Source organism: Macrotis lagotis, chromosome 7 (genome assembly GCF_037893015.1).
Source record: "Macrotis lagotis isolate mMagLag1 chromosome 7, bilby.v1.9.chrom.fasta, whole genome shotgun sequence".
NCBI classification, from domain to species: Eukaryota; Metazoa; Chordata; class Mammalia; order Peramelemorphia; family Peramelidae; genus Macrotis; species Macrotis lagotis.
This window is the reverse complement of record NC_133664.1, coordinates 27,889,759-27,910,541: the sequence shown is the minus strand read 5'-3', so window position 1 is coordinate 27,910,541 and position 20,783 is coordinate 27,889,759. Positions and strand designations below refer to the sequence as shown.

Genomic DNA, 20,783 nt, shown 5'->3' with positions numbered 1-20,783 from the left:
TAGAGTGGCTAGATACTAAAATGCCAAGGTAGAGTTAAGCTTAGTGTTTAACTGGTGATGTTTAGAGTAAGAAATAAAATTGGGTGCACAGACTGAGCTGCTAAAAAAAAAAAGAAAATATTTTTCATTAGGAACACAAAAAAAATCTTACAGTGAGCACAGATAAGAGATATTAATATTAAAATGAAGTGAGCTTATTTTAAAGTTAGAGGTGGCTGAAAAAAATTATTTCATGGTAGTGTGAAGCAGTCTGTGAGAGCATGGAATATATTGATCCCAGGTCACTGCTCTAGCACCCAAAGACGGGACCAAAGGACCAGGTTCAATAACAGGACAGGTGTAGGGGCAACTGAAATAATTGGAGTTGGACGACCATCAACTACCTGATAAGGAATTGTCCAAAAATGGACTGGACTAACAAAAGAGGACATCTAGATGTTTCTAGATGTTATCAAGGGAAGTTCATATGACCATTTTGTGAGTGGGGTGGGACATAGTAGATAGTATTCCACTTTAGCCATTGGATTAGATAACTTTTGCAAACGGAGATTCCAAAGTTATGAGTGTGTAGGGACATAATCTCAAGAAGTGTGGCAAGGTCAACGTTTCACAAAAGATGCTGAGGCATTGGCATTGTTCAGAAGGAGGGAACCAGAGAGAGAGGAAAATAAGATCAGAACATCTGGGGAACACTTAGGTTTACAGTGGCAGCTAGGTGGCCTAAGTGGAGTCAGGAAGATTAGGATTCAAATCTGGCCTCAGACACTTACAAATTGTATGACTGTGCAAGTCACTTAACTTCTATTTACCTCAGTTTCCTTAACAGTAAAATGGGGGTGGGGTGGGGCGGCTAGGTGGAGCAGTGGATAGAGTACCAGCGCTTCAGTCAGGAGTACCTGGGTTCAAATCTGTCCTTAGACACTTAATAATTACCTAGCTGTGTGGCCTTGGGCAAGCCACTTAACTCCATTTGCCTTTGCAAAAACCTAAAAAGTACCCAATAAAATGGGGATAATAATAGAACTTACTTTCTAATGAGCATCACTTGAGATAATAATTGTAAAGTGCTTGGGATTGAGTAAGGGCTATGTAAATATCAGCTATCATCATCATCATCATTATCATCACCACCACCACTACCATCATTATTACTAGTCAGGAAATCAGATTTGAAAACAAATGAAAGTTGGGGGGGGATAAGATTAAAAAAGGCAGAGGGAGAGAGGAACAATGTTGCTGGAAGTCCAGAGTCAAGGTCAGGGTAGCTATTTTTCTAGTACTAATCAAGTACAAGCAGATCAATCAGCCAACCATCAAATTATTTATTAAATGCTTAGGTTGTGTTGCCTGGAAATTTAGAAGTACAGTTGAAACAATACCTGCCCTCAATGAGTTTGTCTTTTGTTGGTGGCAAAGATGAGAGTAAGAATTTGGAATGGTCGATACCTCTGAGTTTGTTGTTTAAATTTATCCTGATGCAATTAAGTTGCTTATTCAAGTCAGGATCCTTCTGCAAAAGTTTTAATTAAAACAATATGTTTGAATGAAAAGAAAGAGGACTAGCTAGTTTGTTCAATGAACTAATTCATGATGCTACTTAAGAAGACTCAAGGTTAGAGACTGGAGCTAGGTGTTGAGTTCATTGATGGTCACCTCTGTCCAAAGTTCTGATTCCTCACTGATTTGCATATAAACAAATTGCTACCACATATGGCACATTGGACTTTATTTAAAATCATGCCAGAGAAATGTCCCATACAACCTTATCAGGTGAATTTCAAAATAGTTCAAAAATACAGTTTGAAGTAAAGTGTAATAGAAATTGTTTTAGACTTGGACTAAAGAGAAATTCATATCCTTTGATATTTTTAGCTATTTGATTATGAGGACTTAACTTCTACAAACCTCAGTTTCCTCCTTTATCAAATGGGAATGATAATTACTACAACAGAAGTATGCTGGAGCCAATTTGAAGAGTCTAATGAGAGTAGATTGTTTTCAGTGAGACTATCCTAGGAAGTATTAAAAGAGTCCATGGTAGATGTGGGAGGGATACACATTGATATACATTGTGCCATCTAGCTATCCCTCCCACATCTACCATGCAGTCTTTTAATAATACTTCTTAGGGTAGTTGTGAGAGTAAAATAAAACAATAGCTGTAAAGAATTTTGCAAACTTTAAGTATTTTAATTATTTATGCCAGTTCTTTTTTCAAAAGTACAAAGGAGTGACTGTTTTTAACAATCTATTTAAAAAATCATATTTTATGAGTTTCTCTGGGCCTCTGCTTCTTCATCTAGAAGGGAACCTTGCACTCTTGTAATGAGCTGGACGTTTGTTCTCATATGTGAGACCTAATTTATTTTCAGGTTTCATACCTGAAGAAGTTCTAATTTGACGGAACCTTCTAGAGCTTATGCTCTGCTGGTATGCCAGTTGAAAACTGAGGATCATCTATTTATGATGAAGATTCAAAGTAGGTCCTGAATTCTTATGTAGAAAGCAATGATTAGCATATAAATTGTATTAGCATTTACCTCAATATTAATTTTATATTTCTTTACTTGGATCTAGGAGAATTTTATTTAATAGACTTCAATATCTCTTCCTCTTCTTCTTTTCTGACAAAATTGTTGAGAAGCTCAAATGAGGAAATAAATATAAAATACTTCCCAATGTGCTTCAGCCATGTTGGCTCTAATGAGACCATTACTTCTCCACCTGTAAACTGAACACAGTCTCTGGTCCCTTGAACATGATAGGTCAGGTTTCTAGGCCCTAATGCCATTTCTTACCTGCTCAGCACCACATATCTGTGTTATCCATCTGTACTATTTCTGGTTTCCCTGTATGTGTTGTTTTGAGGACAGTAAATGTCTCATTTGTTGGTATTTGTATCCTCAGAACTTACTATCCTGGTGAATTCTCTTTCTGTTTATCTCTCTGTTTCTCTGTCCCTCTCCCCCTCTTCCCCTCTCCCTTTCCCTCCCCCCGTGTAGTGTAGTCTCTCTCTCTCTCTCTCTCTCTCTCTCTCTCTCTCTCTCTCTCTCTCTCTCTCTCTCTCTCTCTCTCTCTCTCTCTCTCCCCCCCCTCCATCTTGCTCTTCCTTTCACTGTCTCTGTCCATTATCTGTATTATCTAAATTTTTTCATTCCTTAGAGGCAAAGGGCAGGGGGGGATATGTGAAAGAGAGAGGATGAGAATGTTTTTCATCAGTCATCTGTTAATATTAACTGAATATCTATCATGTGAAAGATATCTTAGTCAGTGCTTGATTGAACCTAGAAAAACTGTAACACTGTCTTTGAGGTGTTCATGATCTAATGAAAATATGATCTAATGAAAATATTGAGCAAGAATGTGCTGACTTTAGCAAAAATGCATGCCTAAGAAGGTACTGATGAAGAAAAAAAGATTATGATGTTCCTGTTTCTGTTTCCCGTATCATTGACTCAAAAGAGCTTAAGTGTTTGGGAAAACACCTTTGAGCCTTTCCTATCATGGCAAGATATAGCAATTCCTAGCCAAACTCCAATATAAAAATCAGTATGTGAAACCTTTTTGGGTGTTTCATTTCCTCAAAAAAGGAGACAGTAATTATCTTTTTTTCCCCCTAAAGTTAAATCACTTTTCCTAGAATATACTTGGGGGGGGGCAGCTAGGTGTTGCAATCAACCTCAGACACGAAATAATTACCTAGTTGTGTGACCTTGGGCAAGTCACTTTAACCCCATTGCTTTGCAAAACAACCCCCCCCCAATAGAATGCACTCTGTGCATTACAAGTTGGGTAATTTAATGTTTTTTTGAATGACACCATGGGACAAACTATCTCCTGAACTTAACAGGGAGACTCAGAGACCAGAGACAGAGAGAGAGAGTCAGAGGCAGAGAGTTTTGGTTCATGGAATATACTGAAGTTAGGAATTCTCAGTCTGCTTCTTGCCTTAATAACTTTACCAGTGCCCAAAGGGAATATATTGGAGTATGAGGGAACTAAGTTCTAGAATTCAGGAAAGCGCAATTTGATGATGGCAATGATGCTAATCATTCATTTGAAACCTTAAGGATCCATTAATTCATTGATCCAAGTATTCCCTCTACCAATACAACTAATAATATTTGCATACTTTAGGAGATATTTCTGGTGCTTTTGTATGGCAAAACCCCCATATTCTGATGATGAAAATACATAAATTTAGTTAGGCTATTGATGAGATTTCAGAGACAGAATATCTCATTTGCCTTATGTTGTTCTGTTGGTGTAGACTTCGAGAACTTAGTATCACCTCCATGTCAAAGTAGAATTTTAAGGAAGGAACAGTTGTGAAATCAAAACAATAATATCGATGGATTAATGAATTATATAATAAGAGCAAGTTACAATCTTATTTTATATTATTGAATCCCTTTCCTGTACCTCCCATTATTTTTTCCTTTTTTGTGAATTATTTTTGGGCCAGGAGTGAATATTCCCACATTTAATGAGGAACACAAGGAGGAAGACTATAGAGAAAATACTTGGGAGATCCAGTTGCATTTTGAAGATCAAGATTTTTTTTTCCTGGTTCAAATAAGCTTTGGATATATATCCCGACAGCTCTAAGTAATTAGTTGCTCTAGGTAATTTTTTGAACAGAATCCAAAGTTTGAAAGTTGACTGTCTGCTGATAATGATAACATGGGACCTAGGCAATATTGCTTTTCAGAGAATAGTTTCTGGGTGAGGACTGGGTAAAAGGATGCTCTGAAAGGGTAGACTTGGCCTGTTTCCCTTTTTTATGGGCTTTGGTGTGTGGTTTTCCTTACTGTCTTGGGTCTTACATTTTAGGGATTAGTGATAGTCAAAAACTTAAGGGAGAGAATAAGAAAGGTTTTGAGGAGCACTAGATAAGAGACCATTTTTCTATTCCTGCTGCAACATTTGTCATAGGATGAAAAATGAGAAAAGAAGGTCAAAACAGAGTGTACTTTAACATTGGAATCCAGGAAAATCTCATTTGTTACAAAGTGAAGCTGAATAGAAGAGGTGATTTCTATAGAAAAGGAAAAAAAAATCCTATTGGATAAATGACTGCATATAACCATTGCCCCTTCATTTGCCATCCAACTCTGATGGAATGGAATGAAAGGAAATGCTTTGTAGCCAGCTCATTTGCATGGGCTCCCCAGCTCTGCCTTGCCAATGCTAATTGATGAAAGAAATCTGCAGAGAATGTCACATGACTGATTCCACTTGGGAAACATAACCAGACATGCCGAAACTAGTATAAAAATAACATCTATCCTTTCTAGAAATTTTACTTCCATGAGCTCAGATTGGGTGGTGTGAAAAAATTCAGGTATTTATGATTAATTTGGTCATAATACCGACTTTGTGAATAAGTCTTGCTGTGTGTGTGTGTGTGTGTGTGTGTGTATTCCTATCTTGGTTTTGATTCAGTTAATATTATTTTTATGCAAAAAGCTGATCTTTATAACTGATATTTTAACCATTTCATCTCTCTTTAATTATCCAACTATGGCCCCAAATCCCAGTTCTCAGATGTTGATTCTTTCACATAAAAATCAAACACAATGAGTATTTTAATCAAGGTGAAGAAATGTGTCTCTTTCCAATTACCCAAGATATCATTAGATATTTATGATTTGGTGGGGAAAAGATGCTATGTGTTTGAAGGGCTGGTTCTCTGAATTAGGAGAACCAATTACAAAGACAGATAATAACAAATAGAATGCCTGGCTTCCCAGATCATTTTTTATCATCAAAGAGTTTCAAAGAGGAAAAAGAGATCTGCTTGGATCATCCCATCCACTCTAATCCACTCCTTCTACAACAGATCCGAGAAGTAGTCATCCAACCTGGCCCAAAGATGCCTCATAAGGAGGGATTTGCTATCTTCCAAGGCTATTCTCTCTCTCTTTTTTTTTTTAGTTTTTTTTTTGCAAGGCAAATGCGGTTAAGTGGCTTGCCCAAGGCCACACATCTACGTAATTATTAAATGAGGCCACATTTGAACTCAGGTCCTCCTGACTCCAGGGCTGGTGCTCTATCCACTATGCCACCTAGACACCCCATCCTCTCCTTTTTGACAGAACTCTAATTAGTAGGAAGAAAGGAAACTAGTATCTATGAAATACCTATGAACCAGGAACAATATATATATCTATATATCTCTATCTCTATCTATCTATCTATCTATCTATCTATCTATCTATCTATCTATCTGTCTATCTATCTGATTCCATTTGATTATCACAACAGTCCTGGGAGTTAGTTGTTATCATCCCCATTTTAAAGAAGAGGATACTAAAGGTCAGATAGTGGTTCAGTGACTGTGTCACCTGGCTGATAAGTGGTTGAGGTTGGATTTGAACTCATGTCTTCATGACTCCAGACCTAGTTCTCTATACACTATTCCACCTAACTATTTTTGTGAAAATTTTTCTTATATTAAGACTAAATATAACTCTCTGAAATTTCCATCCATCATTTCTTAATCTTGTCTTTTGGGTTTCTCACCATCCCTGCAACTTTCCAAATCAAATTTCCCTTCTATCATTCCTCAAAATGTGATAGCTCCTTCTATTAGAATGTAAGCTCCTTGAGAGTAAGGATTCTCTTCAGTTTTGTGTTTATGTTGTCAACACTTAGCTTTCATTCATCATTTTAGCATATTTACATCCACTGATAGCTTCAACACAATCAAATTACACTCAGTGACAGCTCTCATGTCCAAAACATTTTGGGGTTTGTAAGCACTTTTCTCATAATAAGCCTTGTGAGGTAGGCAGTAAAATTATTATTATTTCCATAGATAATGATGAAACTGAGGCTCAAGGCAACTAAGTGACTTATCCAGGATGACACAGTTAGTAAAAATATAAAGCAGACTTTCAATCTAGAAGTCACAATCCCCATCTCAGCCTTCTTTTCATAAGACAACATTGTTACTTGAAAAGTGACCATGGAGTTTTTTAAAGAATTTGCTCCAAGGAAAATCCTGCCTCTGCTACTTTGTGCATTTAATTCATAGATTTTGACAATTCCAATTATCTCTATATTCTCCTTTGCAATCACATATATTTGTTATTGTTCAGTTGTTTTCAGACATGTCCTACTTTAAGGGACCCCATTTCAGGTTATTTTGGCAAAGTTACTTGAGTTTTGCCATTTTTTTCCTGCCAGCTCTTTTTTTTTTTTTTTTTTTTTTTTTTTGCAGAAGAAGAAACCAAGACAAATGACTTGCTCAGGATCACGCTATAGGGAGCATCTAAGGTTAGATTTGAACTCAGGAAAGTGAGTTCTACTCCAGGACTAGTCCTCTGGGTCTAGTAATGAGCCGTATTTGTTTTTGTTGAGTTGTTTCAATTGGGTTTGATTTTTCATGATGCCATTTGGGATTTTCTTGGCAAAGATACTTCAGTGGTTTGCTCTTTCTTAACCAGCAAGAGAAGAAACTGATGGCTGACAGAGTTAAATGACTTGCCCAGGGTCATAGAGCTATTAAATGTATGAGTGCAGATTTGAATTCAGGTCTTCTTGTCTTTAGGACCAGGGTTCTCTCCACTGTGTCACCTAGCTGCTCTGCATGTATAATACGAAGCATCCAATAATTAATTCCTACCTGATGAAATGTTCAGATTTGCTGAACTTTTGCATTTGAATAATTAAACTGTCTTGTGCACTATGGAATTACTTTATTCAATAATTCAAACAAATAATTAACAAATATTTTTTGCTTTGTTTCAGACACTGTGCTAGATGCTGGGAATGGAAAGACAAAAGTTAACCAATCCTTGCCCTCAAAGAGTTTTTATTCTAATAGGAAGACAGCTTGTATATCTATAAGTTTATGTTCATATATGCATTTATCTATCTATCATCTATCAATCTTCTTTGTTTCTTTCTATCATCTTTCTATCTTTCTATATCTATATATCTAGAATTCTCTCTATACATAGCAGCACTAGTGTTTTGTACTGGAAAATTGGATCTTTGCTGTTAGGTAGAGCTTGGGCACTTTCCCAGATTTCTTTCTTCTTCATTCAATTCTAGACCTGCTTTATTGTCTGTCTGGATTGTCTATCCCAGATACACACTGTTGAATAGGCTTTATAGGGAGTCCATTTAAATGCATATTAAAATCTTGACATGCTTTGCCCTCTCTCTCACACAAGTATGTAAAGATACATATTTATTTACATAGAGTATATACATAGCATATACATAATATATATATATATAATATATATGGAAGCATATACATAATATAGCATATACATGATATATATATATGTATATAAAAGCATATACATTATATATACATATGTATGGAATCCCTACAGGGTAGTTTGCAAAGGAGTGCTCTCATAGCAGGGATGGTGAGAAATGCTAAAAAGATTCATACAAAAGAAAACATTAAATTGCAACTTTTTAAGGATAAAATTTTATTGATAGTTTTTTCATCACCTAGATTTCTTTCTGTATCCCTCTCCCTTTTTTCCTTCCAGAGATAATTAATTAATATAAAGATAACTTTTTTTAAACAAAAAAATGAGGAAGAAGAAAAAAATTCAGCAGACTTATCCAAAGTATTTGCATTTGGATTAAAAATATAATAAGAAATGTACATGACCTGTACCACTTCCATAAATTTGTCTAATCATAACTGACATATCTATAATAATTCAAAGTCTTCATTTATATCTGCTGTTTCATTTGAACCTTGCAACAATTCTTGTGGATGAACATTCCAGATATTGATCTTCTTTTACAAATGAAGAATCTGGACTCAAATCATCCAAGAGTTTAGAAAGGATTTCTTAAGGTCCTAACTTTGTATAGATGACATTTGTGTATAGAAGACATATCTCTGCCATGGGAATGGAAACTCTTTGAAAGAAGAGATTCTCTCATTCATCGCATTTATACCTCCAGCTCCTAACCCAGGGCCTGACACAGCTGGGACATCACAAACTCTTGCTGAGATTGATAACCTCATCTTTCCTAGGTATAAAGCTAGATGACAGAGATGCAAAGGTAAGAATGAAATAGTCCTTGCTCTAATGGAACTTACCTTAGAAATTGTGTGATGAAACATGTACAGATATTTGGGAGTATTCTGTCATGTGGTTGCTAAGGGTGTGTGATTCTTTTGAGAATTGTTGGCTTAAATACTTGAGTTCAATAAAGCCAAGGTGGAGTGTGAATGTGTGAGTGTATGTGCTTATGTAAGTATGTGTAATTTTGAGGGAGGAGCATGTCAAGAAAGCCTTCATGGAGGTAGTAAACTTTGAAGAAGAGGTAGAAGTGAGTATTAATTATATGCAAAGTATGAAAGACAGTCTGTGCCTTTAAGACCAGAGACGAGATGGAATGCTGTATTTCAGGAATATTAAGAGGAACAGTAGGGCTGAACTATATAAAGTGTGTCCCAAGACAGATTGGGACCTGATAGGGAAAGGTAATAAAGGCCAATAGAAGAATATGTAATTGGTCCTAGAAATAGTAGGGAACCACTGGAGTTTATTGAGTGTATGAGTGGAGAAAAGGCACAGATGCAGTGTACAGCATAGTGGGTCAGGAGTCAGGAAAGTCAACTGAGTTCAAATTTGTCCCAAGATACTTCTCAACTGTGTGACCTTTGGTAATCATTTAACCTCTTTGCCTCAGTTTTCCCATTTTACCAATGACCATATTATAAAATGTGTAATAGGAATAAAATAAATATTAGCTTATTTCTTCTCTTTTCTTCTCCTTCTCCTCGTTCTTCCTTCTCCTTCTTCTCCTTCTCCTTCTTCTTCTCCTCTCTTCCTCCTGCTCTTTCTTCATTATGTATAAGAAATATTGAATTTCAGAGAAATTAAATGACTTATCCAGGGTCATTCACTTTCTAAACCTGTCAGTCCAGGTTTGAACTCAGGTGTTTTGAATCTAAATCTAGCTTTCTTTCCCTTATCCCATTCTGCTCTTTAAATCTATGAACTCAATTTTTTCTCACTTTTATTAAAATAAATTTTTAGTCAGCATAAATTCCTCATTTCACTGGTCTTTGTTTTGTGTAGGTCAGATTTCTCTTTGTAATTTTCATGTTTGTCATATTTTGTTACGTAAATATAACATTTTATTCAGCTCATTGGATGTGTAGGATGTTTCCAGTTTTATGCTATTATCAATAAAGTGGGGGCGGCTAGGAGGCACAGTGGATAGACAACTGGCATTGGAGTCAGGAGTACCTGGGTTCAAATCCAACCTCAGACACTTAATAATTACTTAGCTGTGTGGCCTTGGGCAAGCCACTTAACCCCATTGCCTTGAAAAAAAATCTAACCCCCCCAAAATATTAGCAATAAAGTGACTAGATTTACACACAGAGGTTACATTTTCTCTTTTAATATTATCCTTAGGATATATTCCCCCTAATAGTAAAGTAGAAGCATGTAGGAGACAGAATCCTTGACCTGCTGTTTAAAAGGCCTCTGCTCAAATGGCACCTCTGATCCTAGCTGTGTGATTCCAGGCAAATCACTTAACCATTCTGAGCCTTAGGCATTTCTGCCTGTAAATCAATTGAGATCTGAAATCACAAGTACCTGACCTACATTGCTCCTGTAACCCTCACTTATTTTTAGCAGTTCTTATTAAAAGAATTAAAATGAAAGACATTGAAAAATCTCTCATAAAATGAAAGGTTGGGGCTTACTTGTACATTTTACCATTTCAGTGCTCTTTGTTTCTTTGATAATAAAATATTTGTTTTAATGAATATAGGGGAGTTGTCTTTTTTTTGTGTGTTTGTAAATTTTTATATGTGAATGTTTAAAAGATGCCATAGTTAGACACCATCCAAAGTCAAGCCAATCCCAATTTATTATTAAATAAATTTATTATTAAATAAAAATTATTATTAAGCAGTAAAGCTCATTGAATTGAATACTTAATACCAATCTAAAGCTAACTTTGCTCTGAATGAAAAAGCAATTAAGTCTATCATATTGCAAAGACACCTTTTCTGGTATGTCTCATTTCTGGTACTATTAGCTGTATGCCTTTGGGCAAGTCACTAAACTCTATGTACCTTAAATAACTTCCCAGGACTTCCATTCCAGGAGACATTTGAGATGGGGAGGGAGTTCCTGACCTTTTCAACTTCACAAGTCCTTCTCATATCTGTGTTCATGCAGTTGCATAGGCAGATCCCAATTCGTTTATTGCTCTTTTCTTCTCCCTATTAACAGCTGTTACTTTCATTGTTTTGATTCTAAATGCTAGAGGTATCTGTTCACTGAAAATGTGATACAAAAAAATTATGTTTTTCTTTGCTTAGGGATCTTGAGTATGGGAGAACCCATGCTGGTTCTGTTTCTAGCTTAGCTTAGAACTCCTCCAGGGATGATACTGCACTCTGTCGTCCTAGCCCACTGACCTAAGTGAGAAAGGTAGTATTTCAGGAATTGATTTTGAACTCAGGAAACTGAACCCACCAAAGCCTTCTACTGGTCTACTGACATTGATTTCACTCCATGAAAATCAAATGAATGGAAAAGACAAGGAGGACAAAGAGTGACTGAGGAGGAAACCTGTAACAATAAGGTCACATAGTGAAAAAGCACAAATTCCTTTATACTTGCTACAGATGAAATTATTATTATTTTGATGAAGACGTCTCCAAATCCTTTTCTTCTGAGCTCCATATCCCTGACTGTCTATTGTGCATCTGCACCTGGATTTAGCTCAGCCCATCCAAAGCAGTTCATTATTTTACCCCTAAATAAGCTCCTTTTAACCCCCCCAACTTATTAGGGTACCACCTTCTAGTTACCCATGTTTTCAGCCTCACCCCAAGAGTCACACTCAACTTGTAATTTTTCCTTGCCTCTTCTCCCCTATCCCATGTTTCATCAGTTGCCATTTCTCTTTGATTCTGCTTCCAACACTTCTCTCACATCCCCTTCTCTCCCTCATGTGGTCATCCTCAGAGTTTAGTTCCAAGTATTACTGTTCAGTTGTTTCCGATGTGTCTAACTCTTTGTGACCCCATTTGGAGTTTCCCTGGCAGAGATACCAGTATTTTGCCATTTCTTCCTCCAACTCATTTAACCTATGAGGAAACTGGGGCAAACAGGGTTAAATAATTTGTCTAGGATCATATAGCTAAGATGTACCTGAAGCTGTACTGGAACTCAGGGCAATGACTTTCCTGACTCCAGTCCCAGCTTTCTTCACTAGACCACCTGGCTGCCAAATGAACTTTTATAATTACTTCCTAGATTTTTCTCTTTTCCTCCTAACCAATCCTTCTTCTAGCAGCTGCCAAATATTCTTAGCAAAGTAGGAGTTTGACCACATCCCTCCCCTTCTCAAGAGGCTTCGGTTGGCTTTTTATTGCTTCTAGGAAAATGATTTGGCATTTAAAACCTTTCCAAAGATGACTCCAATTTCATTTCCAGAAGGCTTTCATATTCCTTCTTTTCATGTGTTCTATATTTCAGCCAAATTAGCCCACCTGTTAGTCTTCTACTCATGTGCCTTTGTGCAGGCTGTCCTTCACATCTGGAATATTCCTTTCTTATCTCTCCCTTTAAGCATCTTTAGTTTCTTTTGAATCTCAGCTTAGGTCCAGTGGCAATGGCAATACTCTCTTATCACTGGAATTTTTTTATTTTTTATTTTTTGCAAGGCAATGGGGCTTAAGTGGCTTGCCCAAGGCCATGCAGCTAGGTAATTATTAAGTGTCTGGGACCAGATTTGAACCCAGGTCCTCCTGATTCCAGGGCCGGTGCTCTATCCACTGCACCACCTAGCTGCCCCTTATCTCTGGAATTTTTAATATTATCTCTCATGTATTGTATCCCCTGGCAGAATGTAAGCTCTTAGAGGACAGGGGATTTTTTTTCTTTGTAAACCCTTCACTCAACAGAAAGTTACTTTCAATCAGTCATGGGCAACTCTTTGTCACCCCTATGGACCATACTCTGTTCCTGGGATTTTCTTGGCAAGGATATTGGAATGGTTTGCCATTTCCTTCGGGGGGGGGGGGGATTAAGGCAGAGGGTAAATGATTGACTTACCCAAGGTCACATGGCTAATTAGCATCAGAGGCTATATTTGAACTCAGACCTTCCTGGAGTTTTCTCTTGCCTGGTTGGAGAATATTGAAGCCTCTTGCCTCAAATATGGATTTCCTGGGTTTTAGGCTTCCCAGTATGGAACACCATTTTGCTCTGTGGCCTCCCCTCTTTCAGTCTTCCCTCTGAGATTTTTCCTACTCTTCTGCTCCCACTGTTCTGCTCTAGAACTCCCTTTTCCTCTTTCCCACTCATATCATCCTATCCTTCAGAAATGTAACATTTTAAGCCTATTGCATTATAGAGCATCCCTCGGTAGCGAATCTTCTCTAGGGAACTGGTCTAAGAATTATGGGAAATGAAGTTCTATAATATGCACACCATATCTCCATCTATAAAAATGGGGGAGGTTGCTTGGATTGCATCAATTTTAAATTTATGATCCTCGGAGAAGTGTATGACTAATAGTTGCAGAGTAATGAAGTAGAATTGAACCCAACTCTGATCTAAATCCCTCTTCTCCCAATCTACCTTGATACTTCCTCTCTTAGGGGATTACAGTAAATGAGAAGACTTATCTCAAAGTCAAGTGGGACATTACTAACCAAGGCCAGGAAGAAGCCAGGCCTTCTAGAATCCAAAGCAAGGTACTTTTAATTTTGGATTTTTTTAAACCTCTTGTTGGGTAATTGTTTCTTTTAAATTTTTTAAAAAGTTTATTCAAGGCAATGAGGTTAAGAGACTTGCCCAAGGTCATACACCTAGGAAATTATTAAGTGTCTGAGGTCTGATTTGAATTCAGGTCCTCCTGACTCTAGGACTGGTGCTCTATCCACTGTGTCACCTAGCAGCCCCCATGGGTAATTGTTAAAAGAATTGAAAGCTCTCTCTATTAACTTTCACAAAGCATGAATTCTAAAGTTATTGAACATTTTCTTCACCCACATTTGTAATTAGTTTATATTGCTCTTTTGGTTCTACCATATTCCTGCTGCATGATCTCAAATAAAAGATCTTAGATTTAGAGCTGGGATGGATCTAAGAGGCCACAAACAAGGAAACTGAAGTCATCTTGCCAACCCTATGATTTTACACAAAAGGAAACTGAGACCTGGGGTGATTCATTGACTTGCCTAATGTCATACAAGTAATAAACATCAGAAATGGGATTTGGACTCACTCCTTTGCTTATAAAGACATTTATTTTTTCCTCTATGCAACACTTTTCCTTAAATCTCCCCATAATTTCTTTACATTCTTCATAGTCATTGTTACTGCATGACCCCTTCCCAAAATTCCCTGGCTTCTCTACAAATACTGAAGTAGCCACAATTGTTTAGAGAATAATAATATTCCATAGTTCACACATCAATGTTTTCATTTATTCTCTAATTGTTGGGCACATAATTTGTTTCCAAGTTTTATTTATTTGTTTGTATGTTTATTTATTTATTTTACATTTTTAAATAATGCTGCTTGGAAAAGTTTTGTGCACGTAGATTATTTTTGCCTATTGTTAATAACTTCCTTAGGGAAAAACCCACTAGTGGATCAAAGGGTTTGGACAGTATTGCTGTTTTTACTGTTTAATTGTACATTATTTCCAAAAGACTTGAATCAATTCCAAGTTCCATCCACAGTGAATTGACATACCAGTGTTTTCAGTGTCCATAGTAAACATTGGATTTTATTGTCTTTTTGCTATTTTATGAATGTGAGATGATTTAATATGGATTTCTTGGGTTTTAGGCTTCCCAGTATGGAATACCATTTTAGTTTCCCTTTCTCTGATAATGAGAGACTTTGAACTTTTTTTGGGGGGGGTAAATGGATTGTTGATAATTTGTGACACTTCTACCCAGATCACTTGCCTATCATTATAGATTTTGAATATTACACCTTCCTAAAATGTTTATTTTATTTCCCTTTTTTCTACAAATATTTTCCTTTTTCTTATTCTTCAGTTCACCCCTCCCCTCAGTTGTTAGTTTCTCTCTCCAAGGTTTCCAATGATTTATTAATTATCTATTATCTTTGACCTTTCCTAAATCCTTTGGCTTCTTGACATCTTTGCAGAATATAACAATACTAATCACTTCCTTTCTCCTCATCCTCCTCTTCCTCTCCCCATTCCTTGTTCTTCTTCCATCCTTTTGGCTTTTCTTCCCTCTTTTTCTGCAGGGTTATTATGCTTGTCCGTCTCACCTTCTAAGTGTGTCTTAAGATCCTGGATCTCTTTCTTCTTTCTTTTTTGATCCTGGATCTCTTTCTTCTTTTTCCCCCTCTGTCTTGTTTCACTTACTACTCTTTTTTTATTTTAATTTAAAATTTTATTTAAGGCAATGGGGTTAAGTGACTTGCCCAAGGTCACACTGATAGGTAATAGTTAAGTTTCTGAGGCTGGATTTGAATTCAGGTCCTCCTGACTCCAGGGCCAGTGCACTAACCATGGAGCCACTAGCTGCCTCCTCATGTAGTACTCTTGTAGTGACTTCCATACACTGACATTCCTAAGTAGGTGACCCCCCAGATCTACTTACCTGACTCTTGGGTCCTAGTCCAGTCTTAAATTTAATTTGTCCAAATTAGAACTTACTATTTTCCCTTTTGAACAGTTCCCTCTTTCTAACTCCCCTCTTTCTGTTGTATAACCATCCTTCGAGATATGCAGGTTCAAGCTCAAACCTTGGGGCATAATACTTGACTCTTCTTTCTTCCTCAGCCTCCAGTCAATGGCTTGGTTTTATTAAACCCAATTTCAAACTGTCTTTCCTATCTATTCTCTTCTCTCCAATCTCATGGACATTAATCAGTTAATATGAGCATTTATTACATACCTGCTGTATTCCAGTCCTCCATGTGAAATTTCAATAACCTCCAAAATGATCTCCCTACCTCTAGCCTCTTCTTTCTCTAGTCCATCTCCACACCACTGTCTGTCCTGAGTACTTGACTTCTCAGTCTCAGTTTCCCTCCCTGTAAAATGACGAGTTTGACTTGAAGGCACCTGAATTCCCTTGCACCTCTTATTCTATGATCCTATGATAATACTAGGAATATGGAGTCCAGTATTAGTCTTCACACCCAAAGAATTATTTATTTGGATGGTTAACCTGTATGGAATACTCAGTAATAAAGACATCATTAAAGAAACTAAAACTTAACTAATCTTTTTTTTAGGTTTTTGCAAGGCAAATGGGGTTAAGTGGCTTGCCCAAGGCCACACAACTAGGTAATTATTAAGTTTCTGAGACCAGATTTGAACCCAGGTACTCCTGACTCCAGGGCCGGTGCTCTATCCACTATGCCACTTAGCTGCCCCAAACAACTAATCTTAAGCAAAATACACATGCATGTTACATCCCACACTTTAGAACTGAAAGAGCATTTCATAAGATTACATCAAAACACAAAACTTGTTTAGAGACATTAGTGTGTACATGGGCAAACTTAGTACATAGAAACACAAAGCAAAGCAACAAACACTTAACTATGTCCTCAGCACTGTGCTAATCCCTGAGCATACAAATGCAAGCAAAAAGAAAGATAGTCCCTACCTTCAAGGAGCTTAGGTTCTAATGGTGGACGGGACGAACAACTGGGGGTGGGCAGACGGATAGGAATAAAGATGCCTTCTCTGGGGCATGGTATGGGATTGAGGTCTGGAGGATCAGAAGCAGAGCCAAGACTGGAATGGCACTTGGGGGATCTGGGCAATCCCCCTAAAATGGGTACCTTAGGAGGAACTCATTAGGACAGCTCATGGTGAGCAGACTGCAGCAGTTGGTAGATGTTTCAAGCTTAGGGTGTCCCAAAGCTGAAGCATAGAATTGAGGTCCAGAGAGACAGAAATACGGCCAGAAAGGAAAGCGTCCATGCTTCGATTTGAAACTGATATTCCTAAAGTATAGGTGTGACCATGACGATCCCAACTCAAGGAACCGCTTCTTGACTTTCTGTAGCATCTGACCCTGATAGTATTCCATACAAACTCCTCTGCTGAAGGTTAAAGCCTTTCACAATTTGACACCAATCTACCTTTCTAGTTGTATTCCACATTTCTCTTCAAAGATGCCCCTGCACATCCAAATAGTCGATTCTTTGTTCATGGCCTTCCATATCCATCTCTGTTCCTTTGCACAGGTTGTCCCTCATGACCTGCCTCTTCACCTCTGCCTCATAAAGTCTCTGGTTTCCTTTGCTTCCTTAGTGATTTTTCATTTTTTTCTCTTTGTAACCTTATTTAGGGTTTTCTTAGCAAAGAAACTGGAGTGGTTTGCCTTTATCTTCTCCAATTCATTTTATAGATGAGGAAACTGAGGCAGACAGAGTGAAGTGACTTACTCAGGGTCACCCAGCTAGTAAATGTCTCAGGCTGGATTTGAACTCAGGAAGATGAGTCTTCTTGACTCCAGGTTCAGCACTCACAGCTCAACTCAATGCCATTTCCTAAAGGAAATCTAGTCTGATTTTCTTAAGAGGTTAGTATCCTCCCTCTGGGATTAAAACTGTTTATGCATTGTGTTTTTCATTTTTTTATGAGCATACTATCTTTACTCCAATAGAACATAGGTTTCTTAAGAGCAGACTGTTTCATTATTGCCTTCTATACCCATAGTCCCTCACTTTGCCAACAAAAGGATAGGGATGCATTTTCTCATCTCTTCTCCAGGGCTGTCATCATAGTTGCTATAATTCATTTTTAAATTACCAGGAAAACTAAAGTCCTAATTATTTTTCCAGAGCAGTGTTATATGAGCTAAAAGAATGACACAGTCTCCCAGTGGTAATAACTCAAAGCCCCTAAATATTTCTCTCATACTTCCCATTGATTCTCTTTTTACAAATATAGTATCTCTCCATTATCATCTTCATTTCTCCCATAGAGAAAAAATGAGAATTATTAAGCATTTGAGGGGCAGGAGGTGGTGATAGAGTGGGGAGTATCTCTCATCTCTGCTTATTTCACTGTCTCCTTTGTCTTTCCCAAATGAGAATATTGCAAGCTGATGCCTTAAGAACTTGATCCCGTAAATGGCAGAAATGAGCTTCACAGGTTCCCCAGGCCCTTAATCTTGAAGCTAAGAGTTCATTTGGAGCATAACCAAGTACCAAATTGATAGGACACCAGTGATGTATAGCTCTCTGAATGGCATTGGTCATAGGATCAATAGGATCAGTACAGCAGGTATAGATTCACCTGGGTTTATTTTTAATGCCAAGCCCATGGCATGCTTTAAGGTTGAAAAATTCTGTCTTACAAATTCTGTCAGACAAATGAGTGATGGGTATCAAATGGGTTATCTTCTTTTATTCTGGTGCTTGGCAGATCACTGTCCTTCAGATGCAGTGTCCCCCAAAAGCCACAGGCTGATTTTTAGTAGGGTGTTTAAAAAGATACCGAGTTGGAGGAATAAAGCAAGAGCTTCTCAGTTCATGAACAACTTCATAGAAACACAAATGGGTTGTATGGGGGGGTCCTTTGATGGGAGAGCTTATTGTACCCTTTTCAGGGCTGCTTAACCACCCCTTTCACCCAATCCTTTGTGTAGCTGTAGCATGGCAATGGCCACACCTTGGTAAAACCAACTTGGTAGATAATCTAAACCAGGTTGAGGATAACCAAAAGGCCTTAACCCATTGGTATCTACCACAAACATGTGCAGACTTCCTCCCACCCGTGACATGGACAGATGAGAACAATTTGTTCCAAAACCCATGAAGATGCAATAAGTGTTGTGAAGCTCTCAGAACTTGGTTAGACATTCAAGATGATAAGGTTACCCATGATCCTGGGATCATCAAGAGATACCTTGACTTGTCTTGACACTGGACCTAGATGATTCTGGAAGAGAGAATATGACTAATGACTTTGTGCAACTCTGCCTCCCTTGAATCCAATTCACACTTGAAATCAAGCATCACCTTGTGATGTCATTGGTTCTCTTTGAAATGAAGGATGAATAAGAAGGAAAAATGAAGTTGAACAGGGAAGAGAGCTCAGAGGCCATCTGGCCTAGCTCCTTCATTTTAGATATGAAGAAGGGAGACCCATGGGTTGCGTAATTTCTCTAAGGCCACATAGTTAGCAAGTTTCCTCATATTACAGGGTCATAGTTCAGGCCTGGGAGGAAACTCAGAGGTTTTAGTCCAACCTTATCATTTTATAGATGAAGAAACCGAAGCCCTGGGAAGCATCGTGGCTGGTCCATGATCACATAGCTGGTAAGCATCATATAATTATAGGAGCATAACAATTTAGATTCTAAAGAAGATTCCCTCTCACTTTACAGTTAAGGAAACTGAGACTCAGATTCAACAATTTGTCAAAAGTTCCACAGGCAACTTAGGATGTTCCCTAAATTATATAAGAAAAATATTAAAAGAAAGGGGGGGGGAATGGTGGGGTAAGAAATCTCCTTGTTTCTGCCTAGATTCAGGCAGATAAGTTGCCAGTCCTCCAGTTTCAGGGGCTTTGATTACAATTTCTTAGTTTTCTAAAGAAAATGAAAATTTCTATTTTCAATTCCACTCAGGCCCTGAGACAATAGGTGTAATGGCCTGATAAGCCTTAAATATCGTCAGCAGGTACCACATTCCTGACACTGAGAGAAAGAGGTGAGAGTTTCCTTGGATTTCTCTTGCATCATTTTGACATAAATATAATGCATCTTTACTGAGGTTCTGGCTGGTGCCCAGCTCTGTGTTTCATCTATTTGGGTGTCGGAGTCTCATCTTGAGGGTCGACAGGTCAATATAATTCATCACCATATTTTTATTTGCTTTTAGAAGTGTTCAGAGCCTAGATTTGGAGTCAGACAGCATCTTGGAGGCATCCTCTCATTGTATGGCTAGAAAAACTTAGACCAGGGATGTGAATTGACTTCACAGGAATATAGATCCAGAGATGAAAGAACCTCCCACGGGTCACCTAGTTCAACTCTCATTTTAAATAAGAATAAACTGATGTCTAGTGAGATTAAGTGATTTACTAATGGCAATACAGAGACAGGATTCAGAGCCTGGCCCTCTGACTCCAAATCCATTTCTCTGGTCTATGCTGAACGGTAGAGAACATCTTGTCCAGTCATATCATTTTACATGATATCATTAGATTTACAACCATATCGTTAAACAGAGATGTCCAGTGACTTTCCCAACATGAAGTAAAAATTATAGGGCTGGGATTTGAGCTTCAATTCAGGGGCTTCCAATACAGGATGCTTCTGATTGTACCAAATAATGGGATCCTGATGAGAAAACCAAAATTCCATGTGGAATTTCATGTTAGGAAAAGAACCAGAAAATAGAAGCAACAATACTGTCAGAAAGAGAAGAGAAAGGAAGTAGGTGGAAGAAGTGATTCTAAGAAGGTGAAGGGTTAGAGAATGAGTCAGAAGGAAAAGGAAAACTTTAATTAAAACATTAATTTATATTTTCACTGCCCCCAAGTTGAAGCTCTGAGCTTTTTCTTTCTTTCTAAATATTCTTTAGGATTTTTTTTTAAACTGACGAACTGCTGCCCTTTCATTCCTGCTTCAATTATGTGCACATCCATGGACATTTTCACTTAATAAAAGAGGCACCCCTCCTCCCCCCTTTCACCCCTCCCATTTTTCTTGTCTTGAGATCTCAGAATTTTCTTGATACTTTATGTAAGAGTGATTCTACTTGTTTTAACTATCTGCCTCTGAATATTGCGTAACTTGG

General features: G+C 37.7%; 1 protein-coding gene across 5 annotated transcripts in view; it reads left to right on the top strand.

Moving 5' to 3' along the window:
- Positions 1–20,783, top strand: part of OXSM (3-oxoacyl-ACP synthase, mitochondrial) — a 215,589-nt gene that overhangs the window by 178,567 nt on the left and 16,239 nt on the right. The gene's annotated exons all lie outside the window — the stretch shown is intronic.